General features: G+C 36.9%; 1 protein-coding gene across 11 annotated transcripts in view; it reads left to right on the top strand.

The window, feature by feature from the left end:
• Nucleotides 1-24,833, top strand: part of LOC127451986 (nuclear factor 1 X-type-like) — a 212,288-nt gene that overhangs the window by 20,589 nt on the left and 166,866 nt on the right. Inside the window, exon 1 of one of the 11 annotated variants that reach the window (XR_007899175.1) lies at nt 5,105-5,293. The exons of the other annotated variants lie outside the window; for them this stretch is intronic. The gene's annotated coding sequence lies outside the window, so the exon portion shown is untranslated. Of the gene's footprint in view, nt 1-5,104; nt 5,294-24,833 lie in introns of those variants that run through there. 11 annotated transcript variants of the gene reach the window in all.

Below are 24,833 nucleotides of genomic sequence, written 5' to 3'. Positions count from 1 at the left end.
TCTTTCATGCACTTGTTTTCAGTTTAGTAGTTCCAAAAGTTACCAAGACTAAAAGATACACTCCTCACTTGGAAACACAACAGGTCTATGAATAGTAGACATGAAATTTCAATGACAGTACAGTGACAGCACATTCTGCATTTAAAACTACTGTAAACAAACTTTTTCCAATTTTTCTATAATTATTAAGCATGCAGTTTGTATGACCTCATGTTAATTCAGTGACTACATGACTAATATTTGGACTTTTAAAAATTAATTGATCACACCGCCTTACTGTTTAAAATCAACTGGAAAAAACTAAAAGATGAATAAAAATAAAGGGATAGTTCACCCAAAAATTCTGAAATTATTTACCCACCGTAATATTGTTCCAAACGTATCTGAATTTATTTCTTATGATAAAAAATAAATAAATAGAAGAATATCAGTGAATAATGACTTAAATTCTATTCTGTTTCTCACAATTTTATGGCTTGGGAAGACTTGGACTATAGCGCATGGGTCATGCAAACTAATTGTATGATGCTATTTTGTCATTTTGGTGCCCCAGTCACCACTCACTTTCATTATATGCAAAAGAATGGTCAAAATGTTCTTAAAAGGATAGTTCACACAAAAATGAAAATTCTCATCGATGTGTATGACTTTCTTCTACAGAACACAAATGAAGATTTTTAGAAGAACATCTCAGCTCTGTAGGTCCATCACAATGCAAGTGAATGGTGGCCAGAACTTTGAAGCTCCAAAAATCACATAAAGGCAGCATAAAAGTAATCCATACGACTCCAGTGGTTAAATCTATTTCTTCAGAAGTTATATTATAGGTGTGGGTGAGAAACAGATCAATATTTAAGTCCTTTTTTACTCTGATCTCCACTTTTACATTCTGAAAGTTCAAGTGGATATTTATAGTAAAAAAGGATTGTAATATTGATCTGTTTCTCACCCAAAGTGATTGCATAACTTCAGAAGACATGTATTAAACCACTGAAGTCATATGGATTACATTTATGTTGCTTTTATGTGATGTTTGGAGCTTCAAAGTTCCGGCCACAATTCACATGTATTTTATGGAATTACAGAGCTGAGATATTCTTATGAAAATCTTGGTTTGTGTTCAGCAGAAGAAAGAAATGTATAAATTTAAACCTAAAATCTTGATGTTTAAAAAAGTGATTTGTCATTAAATTGATTATGAAGGACAAGCTATTTGTCAACAACTCATATACACATGACAAATCAATGGTTATATAAGGTAACCAGCATTGACCATAAGACAAATGATGATTCATGCAGGTATTTGTTTCCTGTGTGGTCATCCGGCACAGATCTCTCTCCCAGTTTCCTCCCTTCTGCAGTTTTCTCTCCCTCCTTCTCCAGCTCTCTGGTCCCCCTGGCAGAGGGCTGTAATTTGCTGCACAGTGCCGAGTTCTCTTTGTTTCCCCTGCTGTGGCTTGCGGTGGAGCTGCACAGGCAGTCGTGCCTCATAAATCTCCCGGCCTCCGGTGGCACATCCAGTCTTCAGCTTCGCTCCTGCTCAATGACTTCACCCCCATCAAAATCTCCATACAGGGATGTGCTCCAAAACTTTATACCTACACATTTGCCGCCTGCTCTTTTCTTAATGTTCACTCCTTTCATGTTTTTGCAAAGCACATTCATTTAGAAGTTTGAAACAGAACAGCTGCTACCACAGTGCATTTGTGTGTCTTTTATAGTTAATACACTACTGAGGACATTACATGTGCATCCGACAGTCACACACATAATTATCTATCTATCTATCTATCTATCTATATATACTATGTTTTACATATATTCCTCTTTAACGTGAATATGCAGTAGTTTTTTAAACCTATATAAAGAAATTAAATATATGTCAAAATGGAAATAAGTTAAATGTGTAACTTATGACCATCATTAAGTTAGGCCTTAAGAGCTGTTAATATATGCAAGTTTGCAAAAGTGAAATCTTTGGCTAAAGACTGTGCAGCCTAAACATTTTTCCTACTTTTGGACACACACACACACACACACACACACACACACACACACACACACACACACACATTTTGTATGTATGTATATGTATGTATGTATATATATATGTGTGTGTGTGTGTGTGTGTGTGTGTGTGTGTGTGTGTGTGTGTGTGTGTCCAAAAGTAGGAAAAATGTTTAGGCTGCACAGTACACACATGCAATGTAAAAAAAAAAATCACTCAGGGTAACCAATAATGTGCTTTATATGCCAGTATCTAAATTAACTGGTTTTATTCAAGCCAAAAAATATAATTTAACATGACTAAATCAACCTGACTATATTAGGTTACACCAACAAATTAAATTTTTGAGTGTCCAGAAGCTAAAAAAATAAAATAAAATAAAATAAAATAATAGCTCCTTATGGTAACAACAGCACATTTCCACTTTTTACAGTGTATATAATATATACTGACTTTCATGCATGACATTAACAAACGTTATTACATTATATAATGTTTAACAGATCATTAATTGATTTACATTCAAATTATTCATATATATTAAAATAGCCAATATTCATATTTGAATGAACATGATCTATTTACCTAAAATGTGCTGCATGTTTTAACATCTAAATGAACTGGTTTTATTCAAGCCAAATATATGATTTAATACGACTGAATCAGCCTGACTAAATTAGGTTACACTAACAAACGTAAATTTTAAGGGACATATCAGGTAAAAATAGCTGCATATTTTTACATTTTGCCATGTAAAGCAAACTATAGTACGATACTATAATATACTATAGTCTATATACTATATAGAAAATGTCAAGCATCATAAAATGTGCTTAATGTGGAAACATTTAAATTAACTGCTTTTATTCTAGTAAAAATATGATTTATTACAATGAATCAGCCTGACTAAAATAGGTTACACTAATAAAAGTACATTTTAAGGGACAGTTCATGTAGAAATAGATGCATATTTTCACATTTTACTGTGTATACTATACTATACTATACAATAAAACATTTTTTAGGCAACCTAAAAATGTACTTCATGTTTTAACATCTAAATGAATCAAGTCATAAATATAATTTACTATGACCGAATCAGCCTGACTAAATTAGGTTACACTAACAAAGTACTTTTAAGGGACAGATCAGGTAGAAATAGCTGCATATTTTCATATTTTTGCCATGTAAAGCGTACTATACCATACTGTTCTATACTATTCCATACTACACTATACTGTTATATACTCTTCTATACTATACTATACTATACTATACTATACTATACTATACTATACTATACTATAATGTTATATACTATTATATAATATATTGTTCTTTACTGTACTATACTATACTGTTATATACTCTTCTATTCTATACTATACTGTACTGTTATATACTATTATATACTATATTGTTCTTTACTATACTATACTGTTATATACTCTTCTATACTATATTGTTCTCTGCTATACTATACTATACTATACTATACTATACTATACTATACTATACTATACTATACTAAAAAAATTGGCAACCTAGTTTTTAGGCAACCTAAAAATGTGTTTCATGTTGTAACATCTAAATTAACTGGTTTTAATCAAGTAAAAAAATTAATACATTTACTATGACTAAATCAGCCTGACTATAGGTTACACTAAAAAAGTAATTTTAAGGGACAGATCAGGTAGAAATAGATGCATATTTTCACATTTTACTGTGTATACTATACTATGCTATACAACAAAACATTTTTTAGGCAACCTAAAAATGTACTTCATGTTTTAACATCTAAATGAATCAAGTCATAAATATAATTTACTATGACTGAATCAGCCTGACTAAATTAGGTTACACTAACAAAGTACTTTTAAGGGACAGATCAGGTAGAAATAGCTGCATATTTTCATATTTTTTGCCACGTAAAGCGTACTATACCATACTGTTCTGTACTATTCCATACTATACTATACTGTTATATACTATTATATACTATATTGTTCTTTACTATACTATACTATACTATACTATACTATACTGTTATATACTCTTCTATACTATACTGTTATATACTATTATATACTATTATATACTATATTGCTCTTTACTATACTATACTATACTGTTATATACTATTATATACTATATTGTTCTTTACTATACTATACTATACTATATTATACTGTTATATACTATTATATACTATATTGTTATTTACTATACTATACTATACTGTTATATACTATTATATACTATATTGTTATTTACTATACTATACTATACTGTTATATACTCTTCTATACTATACTATACTGTTATATACTATTATATACTATATTGTTCTTTACTATACTATACTATACTAAAAAAATTGGCAACCTAAATTTTAGGCAACCTAAAAATGTGTTTCATGTTGTAACATCTAAATTAACTGGTTTTAATCAAGTAAAAAAATTACCAAATGTACTATGACTAAATCAGCCTGACTATAGGTTACACTAAAAAAGTAATTTTAAGGGACAGATCAGGAAGAATTAGCTGTTTATTTTTACATTTTGCCATGTATACTATGACGCTATATTATACTATACTATACTATACACTATACTCTATATACTGTAAAAAATATCAGGCAATGTAAAATGTGCTTTATTTAGTAACATCTAAATAAACTGGTTTTATTTGTCAGAAATATAATTTACTATTACTAAATCAGCCTGACTAAATTAGGTTACACTAAAAAAATTATCTTAAGGGACAGATCAGGTAAAAATAGCTGCATATTTTCACCTTTTACATTGTATACTATACTATACTGTACTATATAAAATGTTTTAGGCAACCAAAAATGTGCTTCATGTTCAGGTAGAAATAGCTGCATATTTTAACTTTTTTTTTCCATGTAAAGCATACTATGCTATACTATACTATACTATACTATACTATACTATACTATACTATAAAAATCTTACCTTCTAATAATAGCCATGCAAGCATTTACACTCAAAGCTGAGTGACTCATAAGACACATCGGACAGATAGATAAGCCGTGCATTCAGTCAGAGAGAAGAGAGAGACAGAGAGCGGGAGACAGAGTGCAAGAGGGAGGGAGAGAGAGAGAAAGTTTTCTCTTCGTAAAACTTTGTGCAAGCTTTCACTTTGAAGCGCTTTAGGCGGAGTTACAGCAGCATGGAGTGAGCGAGCGGGACACAGCGCAACACTTCTCTTCAATAACGCATCTGAATAATAAACATGTACTCTCCATACTGCCTCACACAGGTAAACAACGCCTTATTATTCGTTTCACTTTCTGTCAGGTGATTCCGAGAGCTGTCTTCTGCACTTTTCCATGTTTGGTGGCACGTCTCCAACTTTCTTTTACGCGTCGCTTTGCGCATGGTTTGAGCAGAAAATGGCGCTTCGCTGCAAATCTGTTTAATAGAAAAGCAGGACAGAGGAGGAGCAGTGCATGGATACATAGACTTTGGACTGTATGTGTAAAGTTTCGTCTTATATTTTTCCGCGCCTACTTCCCCTCTCCAAATCTTTGACTTGTGGAGATTGTAAGATGCGTCCGGGCTTTGGAAGGTTCCGCGTTTGACGTTGTTTCTGTACGAGTTTTAATAACATGATCGCTTGGCACGCACAGATCGTGATTTACCCTGTAACACCCGACTCATGAAAGATTATTTTGGAGAGGCCAAAGGTCGTCAGAATGCTAGTTTGCCGTAATTTCTTATCTGAACCCATGAATATGTGTCATTTTAAATGCTGTTATGCATCTCATATTGGAGATTTGCTATTAACAGTCAGATATGGTTAAAGACATGTATAATTTGTAACTGGATTTTTATGCACCTGGTGAAAATATTCACTGGAAAACTTCTCAAACTGGAGCATCTACTGTTTATAGAAGCTGTAGTTTCTTGAGTTGTTTCCAAACTTATGAGAATGGCAAATTGATGCCGAACCACATAGTCATTTCTGTAAGGCCATGCTCAAATACTTTAATAGCATATTCTTTGCAGATTATTAACGGCTACATGCATATTAAGTCATGGCTCTAGTTTAATTCTATATATAAGTGCCTTTTTTGGCTTTTATTTATTTACATCTGCTGTTATGCATCTCATATTGAAGATTTGCTATTATTATAATTATTATTAATATGTTATTCAGATATGTTTAGAGACATTTTAGAATTTGTAACTTGGTTTATTATGCATCTGGTTAGAATACAAACTTTTATATGTATATATATATATATATATATATATATATATATATATATATATATATATATATATATATATATATACATACATATACATACACACATTTCCGATGTACACTAGATGAATCTGAAACCATCTAATAATGCATCTATATTATTTATGTAAGTTATAGTTTCTTAAGATGTTTCAAAACTAACAAGAATTACAAACTGATGGCAAAACACATAGTATTTTTATTTTTTTCTAAAAGGTCACGTTCAAATGCTTTTCATAGCTTATTCTTTGCTGTTATTATTTTTTGTGTCCATGCTATAAGTCTTGGCTCAAGTTTAATTTTGTTCATAATGCAGCAATGTAGCTGTTTTGTGTGCCTTTTTTTTTTTTTTTTTTTTTTTTTTTTTTTGTGGCTATTATTATTTTAAATTGAAAATTGTATTATGGATTGAACATTTTCATCATAGTTATGCATGCATTCATATTGTGTTTTTGCAGTATTTTTTGTGCAAGAGTCTTTTTGCTACACCATGTGCTGCACTCGATCTAGAGTCACTTTTTTCTTTGATAGCATATTTAGCCATATGATGTATTTTAAGATACCAGACATCTATGGATTTATGCAAAATTATCCCAACCCCCCAATATGATCCTTTGATCTTTAACTTTACTATTTGATACATTTACATTCACGGGAGTTTGCATTCAGTTGCATCTGAAGGATTTTTTGTGCTTTGTTTGCACTAATAGTATTATATTTTCTGTTTTGCATTTAAATGATACAGTGTATTGACATGGATATTGAGAATAGTTTTACCTTCTCTTAAAAGTTGAACCTTCTTTTATAATTGCAACAATATAACACTTTAAATAAACTTTTGTAGTTTGTTATTCTGTAAAAATGCTTGCAAAATGGTATGCACTTTGCAAATAAACATTTCAAGACAAAAATTTTAAGTGCACTTGTGTTACAAGAGCTGAAAGGCAGAGGTTTACACATAAGTCTGTTTTTATTTAAAAGCAATATCCAAATAAGAATGTAATTTCAATCAGTTTAAACACAATGTAATGTATTACGTCTATTTCCAAAGTCGCAAACACACACTTTTTCCCACATTTCTACAGATTTCTTTGTGTCATAGTACTTGCATTTATCTAACCCAGCTTATACAGGAAAGAATAGCTGCCCTTTATTCACCACACGATTCTTTCTCAAAGTTTTACTGCAGCAGTTAGTGCATTCTCACTGTCAGATGGTGAAGTTGTTTATGTTCCTGTCTTGGCGGACAGTTGGCTTGCACTGCATGTGCAATTGTTTAATTCATTCCTGATTTTTACAGTGGTTCTATTAAAACAATTTTACATCCATGCCCCCACCGCATGCTTGCAGAACCAGGGAGTATGAGTTTTTCTTTGGGCATGCAAGCTGCGGTCTGTTTCCCATTAAAAATACAATAGTTACTGTGCTCACAGTTGTGTTGCTTAATTGATTAAAGGGTGCAATTTGAACATGGAATTATTTAGTTACTTAATGGACATATTATGTCTGAAAAGGATGTCAAAGGGGTTGTTTATAGCATGCGTCAGAATCATTTTTTATATAGCTGTATGTTTATTAACAGGTAATGTAAATTGGATATTATATGTGCAAATCGTATATTTACTGTAAGTTGCCTTCGCGGTGTGTAGTGTAGGTGGTTGCTGCAGATTTATCTACAGATTTTCGTGTTTGTGTTGCGCTGAACCAGACCTGTGCCTGCTCCAGAGAAAACAACGAGAGTTAGCCAGTCGCAACAGGAAAAGCAAATATATTATATTATTTTATTACAGGATATATTCAAGTTTGTATTGGCCAGATTAAAGATTTGAATCTATCTGTCTATCTATCTGCTAACATTTATTAATTTAATTTGATCAATTTTAAGGCATTATATGGTGGACTTTTTTAAATTGTGCAGTCTGTGCATCTACAGTCTTTGTGCTTGAATTTCGGAGCTTTGTGTTTCATGAATGCATTTACAATTTGGCTTGTTTGATGCCTGTTAAAAATGACAGCAGGTCTGGAAGAACATTAATGGTATTAAATGTAAATACAAATCTTAAAAGAGTTACTGAAAAAAAAAAAAAAACTTTTCTGGAATGAATGAATGCCGTCTGGATTTTTTGGGAATAGTGTGTAATACGGCATATAGAAATAAAGAGTCACACCCATAAATTGGAGTGTTGCGGTATAGACCAAGTGGGATTTCTGATGTATTTGTTGTGGGGTAGTGATGTTACTGATGCAAACAAATGGCGCATTCTTAAAAAACATCCGTGGTGTGGAAGGGATCATTTATTTTAAGGCTAAGAAAAGACATTTTTAAGTACTTCCATTGTTTTGGCAGTCTGACAAGTTAAAAGATACATTAAAGAAAAAAGATCTGTTGTTGTTAAGGCTTTTAACTGTTTAATTGTAGATCATAATGTTGCCTTCTGCGTTAAATCCTCTTATTTAGCAAAGAAATGTAACAGGCTGTTGAAGGTCATTTTAAATTACATGAATTTGCTTTGTGCTGAAAATGAGGGTCGACATCAAAAATTCTAATTATGCACTTGTATTTTGTATAATTAGAGAGAGAGAGAGAGAGAGAGAGAGAGAGCAAGAGTGTGTGTGTATTTAAGTATGAGAGATTATCAGATACAGCTGCAGGGTCACACCTGCTTTTTAAGCCTTAGTGTACACACAGATCACACACAGTTATTAACACTCATAGATATTTAAATTTCTGAACATGCAACCTCAGACCTAGCTTAGCTATTTTGTTATGTATACAATTGTAGGTAAGGCTAAAGTGACAAGAATGACTTGAAACAAAAATCGAATTGAAAATATGCAGTTGCATTAGAAATATTAGCACTGGATTTCGTGGATAAGTTTGCAGATGTGCCTTCAATTTAAAAGCAAATGTTAACAGACCACTTGAAAGTAGTTGGTTTACGTAACCAACACAGCATAAACTGGGTCGGGCAGTCTGGTCTACCACATATTTCGTCACTTTTCTCTTTTGCTCAGTTATTGTCACGATCGGTGAGTCCACTGGTTTGTTCCATTTGTGTTTATGTTCTCTTCATGTGTTTCAGGTGCTGCTGGCTCGCGGAGTCAGCATTGCCATGGGAGCTCTGATCATTTCCATGGGAATGCTGATCATGCCAATTTTCAGCGGATGAGCGGCACCTGATTGTGATTTGTTTTCTGCCCATATTTACCCCACTCTGTTCCGTGTTCTTGGCTAGATTCTTGTTCTGTGTTAGTTACTCACCACTCTCTCTCTGCCCTAGTCGGGCCTGTTGAGTGTTTTCTATATTGGTTTCCAGTCTTCGCTGTGGTGCCTGGATTGTGGTTACCATTCTTTTGGTCACTTCGCTCGCCTTGACGCTTCACCTGAGTGTTTCTCATCAGTTACCTCTATGCACTGGATCTGCTCTTCACACTACCACGACGCACACAAACCTACGAACACATTATCCCATGAACACACTCTTCATCTCCACGCTGCAGTTGGTGCCAGGTTCCCCTCATGCTTCGCCAGCTCTGCTGTGTTTAATTATCTATAAAATCTGTTCCTTTGCCTCCACACTTGGATCTCTGGACTCATCCTTCTGACAGACAATCTAGCCAGGATGGATCCAGTGGAGGACGCTGACCTTCGATCTGTGCTTGCTGAGCAGGGAGTTTTCTTGGGTCGCCAGCAGGAACAGATCTCCACCTGAACAGATGATGGTGTCCCAGAGATCGGAGCTCATATCACCAGTCCAACAACTTCGCCTGCCTCCCGATACTGGTCCCAGCGGTTCCCCCCAGCATCGGACGCTCAGAAACCCATCTCAACCCTCCTGCTCCATTTTCAGGTGAGGTGGGGTTATGCTGCACATTCCTCTTTCAGTGCTCACTGTTTTTCTCGCTGCAGCCCCTCGGAGACAGCTAAGGTGGCTTTTGTCATGACGCTTCTGTCCGGGAGGGCTGGTGAGCGGGAAACCACTATGTGGGACAATGGCCGCCCCTGCTGCTCATCGTTCAAGGAATTCTCAGCACAGCTCTGTCGAATTTTCAATCATTCGGCCCAAGGCCGTGAAGCGCAGAGGGTTCTGGCTGGTTTGTTCCAGGGTAACCGGTCAGTCGCGGACTATGCCATTGAGTTCTGCACACTTGCTGCATCCTGTGAGTGGAATGATCAAGCACAGTGGGATCAGTTCCTGCAGGGGTTATCCGATACATTCCAAGATGAAATCTATGCCTTGGACCTCCACCGCCCTTCTGGACACCATCCTACCCGCCTCTCGGGTGGTGGGCATGGTGTACTGGGACATGGAGGCTAAAGTCTGCTCCACTCCACGCAACGCCACCTTCCCTGCCGAGTGTCCAACGGGTCTGTTATTTGCTCCGCATTCAGTCCGGACACACGTTCTCCGGTGGGGCCTCTTGTCCAATGTCGCTGGCCATTTAGGGGCTGCTCGTACCCAGGCTCTCATTAGACAGCGATTCTGGTGGCCTTCGCTTCGGTTCGTGTCCGTTTGCCCTATTTTTGCATCTAAAAAGACTTCCTGTCAACCTCCAGCCAGGCTCCTCTAACCGCTGTCAGTCCCTTCGAGGTCCTGGTCCCACATTGCCATGGATTTTGTCACCGGTCTTCCCCCGTCCCATGGCAACATGGTCATCATGACCGTGGTGGACTGGTTCTTGAAGGCAGCTCATTTCATTCCCCTCTTCAAATTACCTTCAGCGAGGGAGACAGCAGTTGAAATCATTAATCATATCTTCTGCATTCATGGCCTCCCGGTCAATGTGGTTTCTGACAGGGGACCCCAATTCATGTCACGGTTTTGGAAGAAATCCTGCCGACAGCAGGGGGCTACCGTGAGTCTGTCTTCTGGGTTTCATCCCCAGACCAATGGACAGGCAGAGGGAGCTAATGAAGAGTTTGAAAAGACCCTGTGTTACGTCGCCTCCCGTAATCCATCTTCTTGGAGCTCTCATTTAGTCTGGGTTGAGTATGCCCACAATTTCTTACCGTCGTCTACGGGGCTATCACCCTTCCAGTGTTGTCTAGGTTACCAGCCCCCTCTGTTCCCCACCCAAGAACTCGATGCCCAGGTCGTGTCCGCACACGCATTTATTAAACGGTGCCTTTGCACCTGGCGGATAGCCAGAGAAGCCCTCCTCCGGACTGGCGCATGCATTATGAAGTCAACGGACCGTCACCGGTCTAAGCCTCCAGTTTACAGCTGCGGGCAGATGGTCTGGTTGTCTTCTAAGGAAATCCCACTCCGACTCCCCTCTCGTAAACTGGGGCCCAAATTCATTGGACCTTTTCCCTATCATGAAGGTCATTAGCCCAACGGCGGTCCATCTCAAATTTCCCCCCTTCCTTCATGTCTCCCGAGTTAAACCTGTCATTCGGTCTAATTTACATTCCTCCACACGCGTCCCACCTCCGCATTGCGTGCTGGAGGGCGCTCCAGACACAGGGGCAGAGGGGTGCAGTACCTGGTGGACTGGCAGGGTAATGGTCCTGTGGAGAGATGCTGGGTCCCAGCTCTGGACATTCTGAACTGCACCCTCATCTATCAGTTCCATATTCGTCATGGTAACTCTTCTGGGTATGCCAAGAGGCGTCCCTTGGTGGGGTTGTACTCTCATGGTTGGTGAGTCTGCTGATTAGTTCCATTTGTGTTTACATTCTCTTCATATGTTTAAGGTGCTGCTGGCTTGTGGAATCAGCATTGCCATGGGAAACCTGATAGTTTCCATGGGAACACTGATCATGCAAACTTTCAGCGGATGAGCGGCACCTGATTGTGATTTGTTTTCTGCCTATATTTACCCCACTCTGTTTCGTGTTCTTTGCTAGATTGTTGTTGTATGTTAGTTACTCACCACTCTCTCTCTGCCCTAGTCAGTCCTGTTGCATGTTTTCTATATTAGTTGCCAGTCTTTGCTGTTGTGCCTTTATTGTGGTTACCATCCTGTTGGTCACTTCGCTCGCCTTGATGCTTCACCTGAGTATTTCTCATCAGTTACCTCTCTGCACTGGATCTGCTCTTCACACTACCACGACGCACACAAACCTACAAACACACTATCCCCCAGAGGATTCCTCACGGATCTGCTCTTCACACTACCACGACGCACACAGACCTACGAACACACTATCCTCCAGAGGATTCCACGCAGATCTGCGCTCTACACTACCACAACACACACAAGCCTATGAACACACTCTCCATCTCCATGCTGCAGTTGGTGCCGCGTTCCCCTCACGCTTCGCCAGCTCTGCTGTGTTTAATTATCAATAAAATCTGTTCCTTTGCCTCTGCACTTGGATCTCTGGTCTCAGTCTTCTAACAGTTATGGGGATGATTGTACACAGTAGTGATCGACAAGGGCTTTTTTTTAATGCAGTGCCAATACTGATATCTAGAGAGCAGGATGGCCGATTATTTGTTTTAAAGAAATTGATGCTTCTGTTCACCAAGGATGCATTAAATGGGTCAAAAATACTGCCAAAACATTAGAAATGCTGCAAATTATTATTACCATTTGAAATAAGAGTTTTCTATTTTGATTAATTATAAAAAAAAAAATCTATTTTTACCCATGATGGCAAAGCTCCATTTTAAGCAGATATTACTTCAGTCTGCTAAGAATTTACTGTATTACTTAATCCTTATAGTATTAGTTCACCCAAAAATTTAAATTCTATCATGATTTACTCACCTTTAAGCCATCCCAGATGTGTATGTCTTTCCTTCTTCAACAGAACCAAAATTAAGATTTTATAAGCACATTTCAGCTTTTTTTGTACAATGAAAACGAATGGGTGCCATGAGGCTGCTGGCTATTTGATGGTCCAAAAGGCATATATATGCAGCATAAAAGTAATCCACATGACTCACAGTCGATCAATTAATGTTTTCTGAAGCAAATCGATAGGTTTGTGTAAAAACAAATCGATAATTAAAATATTATTAACTTGTAAAAAACGCTTCCGGCTACCAGCTGGCCCATCACGGAGGTGTCGCGTGATGTAAGCGCATTGGCACGTTCACGCGAGGAGTCAGAAGCGTGTGCTTTGTATACAACAGAGGAATGAACGTCACGTGAGAGTTAGGTCATTTCAAACAGAAATACAGCACTGGCCGGAAGCAAAGATTTAAAGTTAAGAACTTTTTAATTATCGATTTTTCTAACACAAACCTATCAGTTTGCTTCAGAAGACATTAATTGATCGACTGGAGTCGTATAGATTACTTTTATGCTGCCTAACAGTCAGCAGCCTCATGGCACCCATTCACTTTCATTGTACAAAAAAGCTGAAATGTGCTTATACAAATTTTCATTTCGGTTCTGCTGAAGAAGGAAAGACATACACATCTGGAATGGCTTTAAGGTGAGTAAATCATGAGAGAATTATCATTTTCGGGTGAAGTAATCCTTTAAGATATCATTCTAATGTGTTAATTTGGTTTTCTTATTATTAAAACAGTGGACATCACAATACAGTGTCTTTCTTCTGTTGCTGAGGTATTGAGTACACTTGCAAGTCACTTTACACTTTGCAAGTCAAATTCTGATTTTAGAATGACCAAAACGAAACACATTTCTCCTCAAATTTGTCAGTATAAATCTATTTATATATTTTGTTATTTTTAGAGGAGAAGGCTATTCCATGCACTACTGTTTTGAAAGCAAACTGGATCTTACCGAGACAGAGAGGGAAGTGGATGGCCCAGTGGCACAATAACAAGATGGCAAGAACACCAGAGTCTCTAGTTTGAGAAACGGACTTCTCACTGCAGCTTCAATGACCAGTTCATATCAAACACTTTAACATGAACTTCAAGTACATTGCTGCAAGTAGAGGATGCTTGGATTAACAAAGTTTGAAGGATACCATTTTTATTTAAAATCAAATTAGTCATTTTTAACATTATAAATGTCTTTACTGTAATTCTTGATAAATTTAATGCATGAACAGAAGTGAACAGAAGCATCAATTTCTTTTTAAAAAACAAACCTAAATGTGTTCTGAAACCTTTGAATGGTAGTGTATGTATGTATATTTAATTGAAGACTTACTATGTACAATAAGTCCATACAACACACACACACACACACACACACACACACAGATTAAGATTTGATAACAGAATTTTTGCAATATCTACTGTCAAGTTTGTGGGTAGATTTTGAAACTGACACTCTGAAATGAACTGGTCAGCGCCCATAATCTCAAAATGTCCAAATATCAATTAACTGGCCTGGCCAATTACTATTTTGGATTTAAAGGGATAGTTCACCCAAAAATGAAAATTCTCTCATCATTTACTCACACTCATGCCATCCCAGATGTGTATGACTTTCTTTCTTCTGCTGAACACAAACGAAGATTTTTAGAAGAATATCTCAGCTCTGTAGGTCCTTACAATGCAACTTAATGTTTGCCAGAACTTTGAAGCTCAAAAGCATATAAAGTCAGCATAAAAGTAATCCATACAACTTCTGTGGTTAAATCTGAGTCTTCAGAAGTGATATTATAGGTGTGGTGAGAAACAAACCAATATAATTTTTTTTTTGTTGCAATAAATTCATCTCCCTGACCAGTAGGTGGCGATATGCATATCACCAAAAACAGAAGAAGAAGAATGTGGATGTCAAAGTGGAGATTTGTAGCAAAAAAGGACATAAATATAGATCTTTTTCTCACCCACACCTATCATATCGCTTCTGAAGACATTGATTTAACCACTGGTTTCATATGATTTACATTTATGCTGCCTTTATGTGCTTTTTAGACCTTCAAAGTTCTGGTCACCATTCACTTGCATTGTATGGACCTACAGAGCTGAAAATTTTTTCAAAAAAATCTCAATTTGTGTTGAGCAGAAGAAAGAAAGTCAAACACATCTGGGATGGCATGAGGGTGAGTAAATTAAGAGAGAATTTTCATTTTTGAGTGAACTATTCCTTTAATTAACTCAAGATGCTAAGACAACCTCTGAGAATTCTGAGGTTTTAATTTGCAATCATTTTTAAGACCGTTACACACCTTATAGCAGTTGAATCTTAATTTTACTGAGCAGAGGAGAAAAGTTTTGCATCTCGCTTTAGGTTTAAACTTTAATAAATGTTCTTAGCGAAGAGGATCTGTACAGATTGACCAAATAAAATTCACGGCTGTGATGGTTGAAGCCATCCGGCCACAAAAGGCTTAACTTTCTCTCAAAAATGACTTAGTCACTCTGGATTGAAGTGAAGCTCTCGTATAGCTTCGCTCCCCAGGCCCAGAAAATGAGTTGGAACATCTGCTCAAGGGATTAAAATCTAATGGAACTGCAGTCTGAATAAACAATAGTTTGAGTTTTCAGAATTGAATACTTTCACCTTAATTTACTTTTTGATTCACTCACACGTCAAGCTCAAATGTTCCTTTTTTCGTTCGCTCACTTGTAATTCTTTTTCAAGTTCTGTTTTTCAAGTTTTTATTCTTCACATACACATGTTCACACTCAAAACACACAAATAAACACTCACAAGCATGCAGTGAGTGTTGCTCAAGTGGTGTTGTCACAGTATTAGGCAGTTTTGCAGGAGCTAGTTGCTAGCTAGTTGTTTATAATTGGTTAGTTGTCAATTATATTCTACATGTTTGAAAGTGACTTGGAGCTGCATAAATCAAACTGTTTTCTATTAACTATGATCTATTGTTAAACTGTTATTTATTGTTACCTATTATCTATTAATCGAACTGTTGTTCTATTAACATGCGCTCTAAGGACAGCCTTTGCTGTTGCTTACGGTCTCCAACGTCTCCCGTTGAACACGTTTAGATGCGCTCCTCACACGGACATCGACAGGGGAGAATAGGCTGAATGGGGCTAGGGTTGCCACCCGTCCCTAAAAATACAGGATTGTCCCGTATTTAAAGATGAAATGATGCATACCGTATTGAATCAATACGGGGTGCAATCGGTCCCGTATTTAAGCTGGTCACGGCAAAATTGTTGAAGGGGGACCACCCCAGCAGCGTAAAGTGATTTCAATATCGATATACATTGGAAATTTTTCCCGAGGTGGGTAAGGGATCATCTGAAAAGTCCACACATTGTGCCAAAACATGATCAAACTCCTTCTTCCCTTCGCTAGTTCATTTTTAACATCCCTGCAGTATGACAAAATACAAATGTTCCAGATAGTCTCTCAATTAATGTGAGATCATAAAAAACTGCATTGCATTACAGTGCATTGAACTGTAATTACAGAAGTAGAAAACATTTACAAATAATTTTAAAGGATGAAGTATAGCATGTCACACCGCAAGACACTGCTGAAATTGCTTAAAATGTCAAATACCCATTAATTACAAATGTTTTTATAGTTATGATTGCTTTGTTCAGTGATTGATGTCAAATGTTGCGGTTTAATGATCAAATATTTTTTATGTTAAAATTCTCAGGCAGAATATGGCAGGAAATATTGAAGAGGAAAACTAGTTGATCTTACGTTTCACATCAAAGGGCCATGTTGGTATTGTGCGCATATGCGATAATCAGTCTGCTGGTGAAACCAGAGTCTCATGTTTGCCCAAACGGTGTCCAGTGGCGTTGAGTCGCGCTGGTTTCATGGCACAGAAATGGGAGTGCAGGATGGTTACAATGCCATATGGGCACAGAGACACTCTGTTCCTTTTACTAATTCATTCTCACGGGGCGACAGCCGTGTTCCTTAACCGACTGTCAAAGCCCTCATTCACCCTCCGTAAGATCTACAATAATAAAAGGCCACAAACAAAGACATTCCGTAGCAGTGTTTAGGGACTACATTAAATGGATCATTAAGTTTTCATTTTGTTTTTACCTGATGTTCAGTTATTATGTTAGATGAGGTTTTTTGCACCAAAAACAGTCAGGTTTTCATGACCATATTCCACCCTATCTTTGACCCTTAGAATTTTTTTTGCTGCATGTACTCACTTTCATCATAAAAATCCGAATTTTTTTCCCCCATTGTAGACAAATGCAGAAGTTTAGCAGAATAGGCAGTCAAATGCCGAAAAAGGACAAAAAGTCACCATAAAAGAAGTCCATAGTACTTGTACGCAATATATCTAGTATTCTGAAACCATATGATACATTTGTGTTAGGAAAAGATCGGAATTTGAATCATTGTTCTCGAAAAGTCTTCCTCTCTGTGGGAGCTCTTAAATCTCATTCATGTTTGCGTACATTTACCTAGGGCTGCACAATTAATCTAAAAAGTAATCAAGATTACTACTCGTGAAAACTGATGATTATGATCCATTCAAATCTACTCCTGTTGCGACAACGGTTTCTATTTACAACATGTTTTTGCAGCCGTTGAGACAAGTCAGTTGAGCAATGAAACGACAATGGCGAATCAGAATGTTTAAATTAGTTATGACAACTGGGGCCCTATTTTAAGAGCGCAAGCGATAAGCGCAACGCAGTACCTTAAGTCATAAGCGCAAAGACAGTGGGCATGGCCATGAAGTTTTGGAATTTTTGTGCCAGCAAGTGCTGAGTCTAGGCGCAAATGGGTTTGGTGAAATCGCGTGCGCAAGGCGCTAATCAGGTTCTTCAGAGGTTCTTCTTCGGCACCGTCTCCGTCCTATTATACAGCCCATTCCCTGTCCAGCACCAATGATATAAACAAAGACAGCACATTCATAAGTAGTTGGTAGTGTAAATGGACCGTATGCAATGAATTAGAAGAATAAAATATGGATTAACATTATTTTGCGCCTTAACCTTGTTAAATGGGACACGCTCCTTTTATACGCACAGAAAATGTGGTTTATATGAATGTAGGTTCCGTTAAATTACAGAGAATGTAAGTATAATTAATCATTTTCATCTACTGACACACAAATCATGGCTAGTATTAACAATGATTAAAAAAAATTTATTTAATGTATTGAAAAAAAATAATTAAACCAAAAGTATTTCTAAATTCAAATTACACTTCAAACTAAATGAAAATATAATCAAAATAATGAAGTGGTCAAAAAAAATCATATTAAATCCAAACATTTTACAAGTGGAAAATTACTAGTAAAAATGAAATCATAAATACAATTGTAAATATACAAGAATAATAATACATTTAAACATAATAATAATAATAATAATAATAATAATAATAATAATAATTAAAAAAATAAACCATGACCTCTAGAATTAATGCTCACATGAAAATTGGATAAGACGTTGTGCACGGTCATAGCGTGTTGCGCTGTGCTTTGCGTACTCAAAATAGAGCCCCTGATCTTAACAAATAAGTTGAAAAAAAAAATTATAATATGAAGTTGATTTTCTGACATATAAAAACAGCAATAAAGTAATTCTGCTAAACCATTCTCGACTGGTTTTGGATGTGTAGCGAGGGTGACCAGTCGGGACAGTCCCGATTTTACAAGCCGCGTCCTGTCGGGGTTCCAGTCAGGATGCCTTTTGTCCTGATAATTAGTCTTAGCTACAGGTTTGATGTCATTGGTCGTCCAACCTAGTCTCATAGAATGAACGTTATATAACTTGGGGCTGGGCGACATGGCCAAAAAAATTGACAATATTTTTTTCTTGTTCGGTACACAACGATGTCATATTAGACTATATTTTTTACACTAAAGAACTACTTGTGGCCTTTCAAACAAATATCTCAAGCTTTATAGAAGGTCAAATACAGGAGGACATGTTCAGTCCACTATAATGTAATAAATGCCACAAAGAGCCATTTTATTCTGCTGTCCAGTGTATTAGGTGGTGGGAAAGACAAAGCTAGGCTGAATCAGATGCTATTTGGCACGGAAGTATACGGCAGAGAATAAAGTACCTTGTAGTTTTTATCTTAAGCTTCATGCAGAAAGGCCCAAACCAATCGGCTCACATTCGCTATCTGCACAGCTGTCCCAGTATCCATGGAGAATGGATTCTGACTGCCTTTGCCATGGGAGTCTCCAGCCAAAAGAATAGGAGGATATCCAGTGTGTATGTGTGTGTGTGTGTGTGTGTGTGTGTGTGTGTGTGTCCTCCTCCCTTCCCCTTCGCTCATGTCACTACTGGCATGGATTAGGCCTTGGCAGAAATCTGGCAGTGCCCGTAGCACCGCTGCACCTCTGTGCTTGCTGATATGTTGCGCTGTTGCCATGGTAATGGAACACACACTTGAACGCGAACGCAAATTACATAATTTAACTCGCATATACATAAGCTGTGAAACACATGTTTTGTATGGTCGGCTTGAGTATGATTTGAGCTGATAAAAACAAATGTGAAAAAATAAAGGCTTTTATCCCTAAAGAAGTAGTTCACCCAAAAATGAAATTTCTGTCATTATTTACTCAATGTTGTTTCTTCTGTGGAAATAAAAGCGATAAAAAACACCTTAAAAGTATCAGAAATGTCGTCAATAATAGTATGAATAGTATACATTTTAAAGAAATATTTCGGTTTTAGTACAAGATAAACTCAATCTACATTATATGTGGCATAATGTTGATTACCGTTAATTGCATTAATTCTTCTGTTAAAACTCATGTATAACTTGAGCTGTAAAATTTTATAAATCACTGTTTATCGGGATTACAGGGTTACGGCGTTACATCGTCATGGCAACGAAGTTGTAAAATTGGATATAACTTTTATGTTAACATGCATATTGTTTACATCTTGTGACTGTACTTTTGAAACAATAGTATTTTAACATATATGGATTGGGCCCATTGACTTCCATTGTAAGTGTTGTACTGTAACCTCAAGAGACAAGTCAATGCATTTTTGTGGTAATCAACATTATGGCACAAATGCTGTCGATTGGGTTTAACTTGTATTGAACCTGGAATATTCCTAAAATTGTTGGGTGAACTATCCCTTTAAAACAGAGTGAAACTGTTAAAATAGCAGCTGTTAGCACAGGGTTGGCATAAAAATGGGCAAATGGACAACAATGTAGGAAATCAGATGTGCGATGTACACAGTCAATCGTCAATGAATGCATCCATAAATTATCTCTTTTTCTTTGTAGGACAGTGTTTTGTAGGACTCTTCTGCAAGTCTTTGCTAGATTTATGGGTGGGCATGGTTGCGGTGGATAGCTATGCCAGTGTTGGCATGGGTTGGGTGCGCGGTGTTGCTAGGCAAATTTTCCCGCTCTGGCTTTGCGCTCCATTGGATCCATCTCTGTCTGTGAAGATCAGTTGCTCTTTGTTTGTGTAAGTGCCACTCCATGACAGATGACCAGAACAGCCTAGATGCTTTAGACCGCTATACTTGGTATGAGGCAGAGGTCAAAGCCGTACGACCCTTTTGAGGGACACTACAAAAGTGTGACCCTTATCTGATCCAAATATAAACCATCCACTGCAGTGCACACTCATCGACAGGGGTGGACAGTATAACCAAAATCTTATATCATGGTACGGGTCATTTTACCCCCCTAACTGTAAACCCCTTCTGTCTAATCACCTGTTATTTAGAGACTCGTATATCAATTCCCAACGGATAAAATCAGAAACAGTATAGGATGAGGCATGTCAATGGTATACTTATGAATCGAAGGCATACATAACGCTAAATATGGCGGCTTTAGGAATGGAAGTCCCACCTTACAGTTAAAAGAGCCAATCACCTTTTTGATAGAGACACCATCTGTTGGATTTCATCAAGGACATGCATGCGCATTAGCTGGACCAGCTTGGTAAGTAAAGTTTTTACGTGATCTAAAGGTTAGGAAGCACAACTGATTATATGAATGTTGTCAGATTTTACTGCCGATTCATGGGATTGTAGTAAACAGTCTTGTTGTTTGATTTTCAAATACTTTTTTGCTTCAATTTAAAGTTTGTAATGTTGTGATTCACCTCAGAGCTCAGAGAGTTTGTTTCATGGCTTAGAACTCTTTTATGATGAATTTGATTAAACCCATATGGAAAAATGTTATAGGAAAAACCAGTTTCACTCAAAAATACATCAGATTAAGGAGGTAAAATGACAAAAAACAGCTAAATCTCTACCTGTTAACACATTTCAAGCGTTGCATTGTAAATACCATCCTACCACCCAAAAAAATCATAGAATTTAATTTCAGTCACTGTAGCTCAGCTGATTTCGGAGCATGGCACTAGCCACACCTAGGTCATTGGTTCAGTTCCCAAGGAACACATGTACTGATTTCTCGTTTTAGATAAAAGCGTCTACCAAATGAATAAATGTAAACTTCTATTCTCTCTCTTCATTTCCTGCTTTCTCCTCCTTTTTTCCATCCCTTTGTCAATTAAAACACTTGTTTAAAACACTCATGCATAATGCATTTGGACGCGCGCACACACGTGTACACACTCTCGCACCTGCACACACTTAAGCACATGAGACGCAGGTGTGCATTCTTTACTCATGCGTGTCAATCTGGTGGCGACTGCAGATATCACGGCCGGCACCAACAGAGCGCATGCAAGGAAACTGACGGCATGCTGTAGTGCTGACACGTGTGCCAGTTCCTCGGCTGACTCTTAACCCATATGGCCTCCACGAACTTAGAGAGTCAGCCTGCATCGCATTAGCACCTGGCCATGCCCACAGTTGCACATGTGCATTAGAGCTTACAGGCAACACCATCTATACACAAGACTGAGTGTTCATGTTTTAGATTGTCAGAGAGTACATTTGAACAGAGCTGATTTTGTTCACTTTTGTAGAAAAGTTCCAGTTACTTGCAAACTGATTTTTTTTTTTTTTTTTTTTTTTTTTGTGCCTGTAAGAAAGAATAATTACAAATGAGATGTCTTTAGTATCTGAATTGTTTCTCCTATGAGATTAAATGGAGAGCAAATGGAGACATTTGCCTAACCTGGTTGAAAAGATCTGTATTGCTGGGCACCATGGGTTGCTGGTATGCTGGTGTTCATACCAGCCTTGCTTTTTTTAATTACTGCTGAAAGAAATACATAAATGATGATTAAAGCCAAAATATGGATCAATATTTACTGAGTAATCCATTATTTTGTAGGGTCAAAATGAAAATTTTTGTCTTAGAAAGGTGTCATTATTTTATTTTTACATGGAGATAGGTAGGTGTATTACTTAATACAGTTGACTTCCCTTGTTGCATTATATGCCAATGGTGTGAGTCCAAAAATTAGAAAAAAGCACTTTTTTGTTGTTTTTCCAAAGTTGGTGTGTCCATAACTCCAGATGTATTAAATATATCTTAATATCCTTTTAGATTCTGGTTCTGAACAAACTTTCCCTTTCACATCTTCATTTTGAAGCCCATATATGATTACGTCCCAGAGATATGGGGCTCTAAATGTGGCTCCATCCGAAAAAAAAATTTCAATGGTTGAAACCAAATGTGGGTCACATGGTATGAATCTGTTAAGTTTCTAAAATATGAAAGAGCAGCTGAGCGATAAAATGTTCCTGTTGTCATTTATTTGTAAATATCTGTGTATTAGTACTTAAACATATCATATCAGTCTTAAAGAGATTTAGCTGAAAATGGTGATTATTTTAGCAATTCCGTTTCGGTGACGCTAGTGTTGCAAAAATTACACACGCTTTAAAGTATAGGCTAGCTTACACCATTAAAGCTGTTTTATGGGGCAATAACGTTTAAATTTGGAGCTGTGAATCGAGTACATTTTTTAAATTAATTAATCGCAAACTAATTAGTTGTCTGTGATTAATCGCGATTAATCGCGATTAATCATGGTACGTGATACATTACAACAAACATTACAAAATAATCACAAATATATTTACTTTATACTTTAAGAAATTGGTTAGTCATCATTTATTTTAATTATCTTAATATGTACATGTTTTTTTTTTATTAATTAGACAAATTTTTTACAGGTATAAATCTTTGATACAAGTATATGTATACATGCCATTAAATCAGTGGACATGCTCTAATTAAATGTTGGGCAAAATCTTGCGTTGCACATAATAATTAAGCGTGCACTGCTCCATACAATCAGTTTCTATGCTTGGATGTGCAGTCGAGTCGAGCATGTACCACCTGGAATTTTATATATGCAAATTTTAGCAACAGGAAATAGGGAAAAACATTATTGAAGTTTCAGGAAGTGAAAAAAAAAAAAATGCCTACTGCATTAATTGCGTAATTTTTTTTTATCGTGTTAAACAATCAATTATTAATCGCAGAAATTAACGTGTTAAATTTCCCAGCCCTAATTATAATTTTGTTTTTAATTAAAGCAGTATTTTGAATAAATTTGAATGAATCTTGATTAGGTGACAGCATTACATTAACAGATCAATTTACACTAAATACAACAACAGCAACAACAAACACAAGCATATAACTGAGGAACAGCAGTGTTTAACTAATTATTTTGCAAAAAAATAGATACAAAATGCTGTGCTGAGACTCGAATCGGTGAATAGTTTCTTTTTTTTAAGTGGTTAATTTACATGAACCGTCAGAATAAACCAATTCACTTTAATGAATCGGTCATTCCAAAGCTACATATAGGGTTGCCACCCATCCCGTAAAATATGGGACCGTCCCGTATTTAAAGATGAAATTATGCGTCCCGTATCAAATCAATACGGGACATGATTTGTCCTGTATTTAAGCTAGTCCGAAGGCTTCACCGGAAAATCGTTCAAGATCATTAATTTAACCTTGATATTTGTTGGAAATTGTGTCTACGGTGGGTAAGGGACCGTCTGAAAAGTCCTCATATTGTGCTAAAACGTGCTACAACTGTGGTGGGTGTAGTACGGGACTCTCCCCCCTCCCATTTTCAACTAAAAATATCCATACATTTTCATGAAGCAAAATTGTGTAAGATATCTAAAATATAAAGATATATAAATATCTTGTTATAGCCTAGATATCTAATTGGTTAACATACTCGTTTTACTTATATTTGATTTAAGCTGAGCTTATTTCTGCGTCAAGCTACTGTAAAATTTAGTTAAGTTAGTAGTGTAGTTACTTTCAGTTAGTTACTCCCCAACACTGCTTCCTAAGACTTTTTCAGAACTTCATGAAAACAGAAAGCAGTGGTGAAAAGCCACAGAAGATCGTGAACAAGCGTGTGTGGAGTGTAACTCGTGGCCACATGGCACGGCGTTCCGTGCTGTTTAGTCAACCAGTCCTGCAAGGAATCGTTTCTGGTGGTAACAAAGCGCGGCTGCTCTCATTGCCTGTCTGTGAGTGAGCAGGAAGTTGGCGAACATCCAACGGTGGAAAATCTATACACAGTTGCATAATATAGCATATCTTTACCTCACATGAACCCTGAGGAGGCCCAGCAGCTGTGAGCAAACAAAGTGCAGGAGGGTGTGTGTGTTCGTGGACAGGATTTCTGGAGCTTCTGCTCGCAGTGGTTTGCAGGCCACAAGCTGCAGGGTTTTCTGACAGGCCCTGTGTAGTGTAAAATAACTACAGTGAAAGTTGCCGCCCTGCACCACTATGAAATTGTGTGGCTCTTCCAGACATTTAATCATTGGTCGTGAGTTTTACAGAAAGTGAATACAAAAATCCATGTTCCTTGCAGGCTGCA

This window comes from Myxocyprinus asiaticus, chromosome 14, assembly GCF_019703515.2.
Source record: "Myxocyprinus asiaticus isolate MX2 ecotype Aquarium Trade chromosome 14, UBuf_Myxa_2, whole genome shotgun sequence".
Taxonomy (NCBI): domain Eukaryota; kingdom Metazoa; phylum Chordata; class Actinopteri; order Cypriniformes; family Catostomidae; genus Myxocyprinus; species Myxocyprinus asiaticus.
Note: the sequence above shows the minus strand (reverse complement) of the source record. Positions and strands in the feature narration are given on the sequence as shown.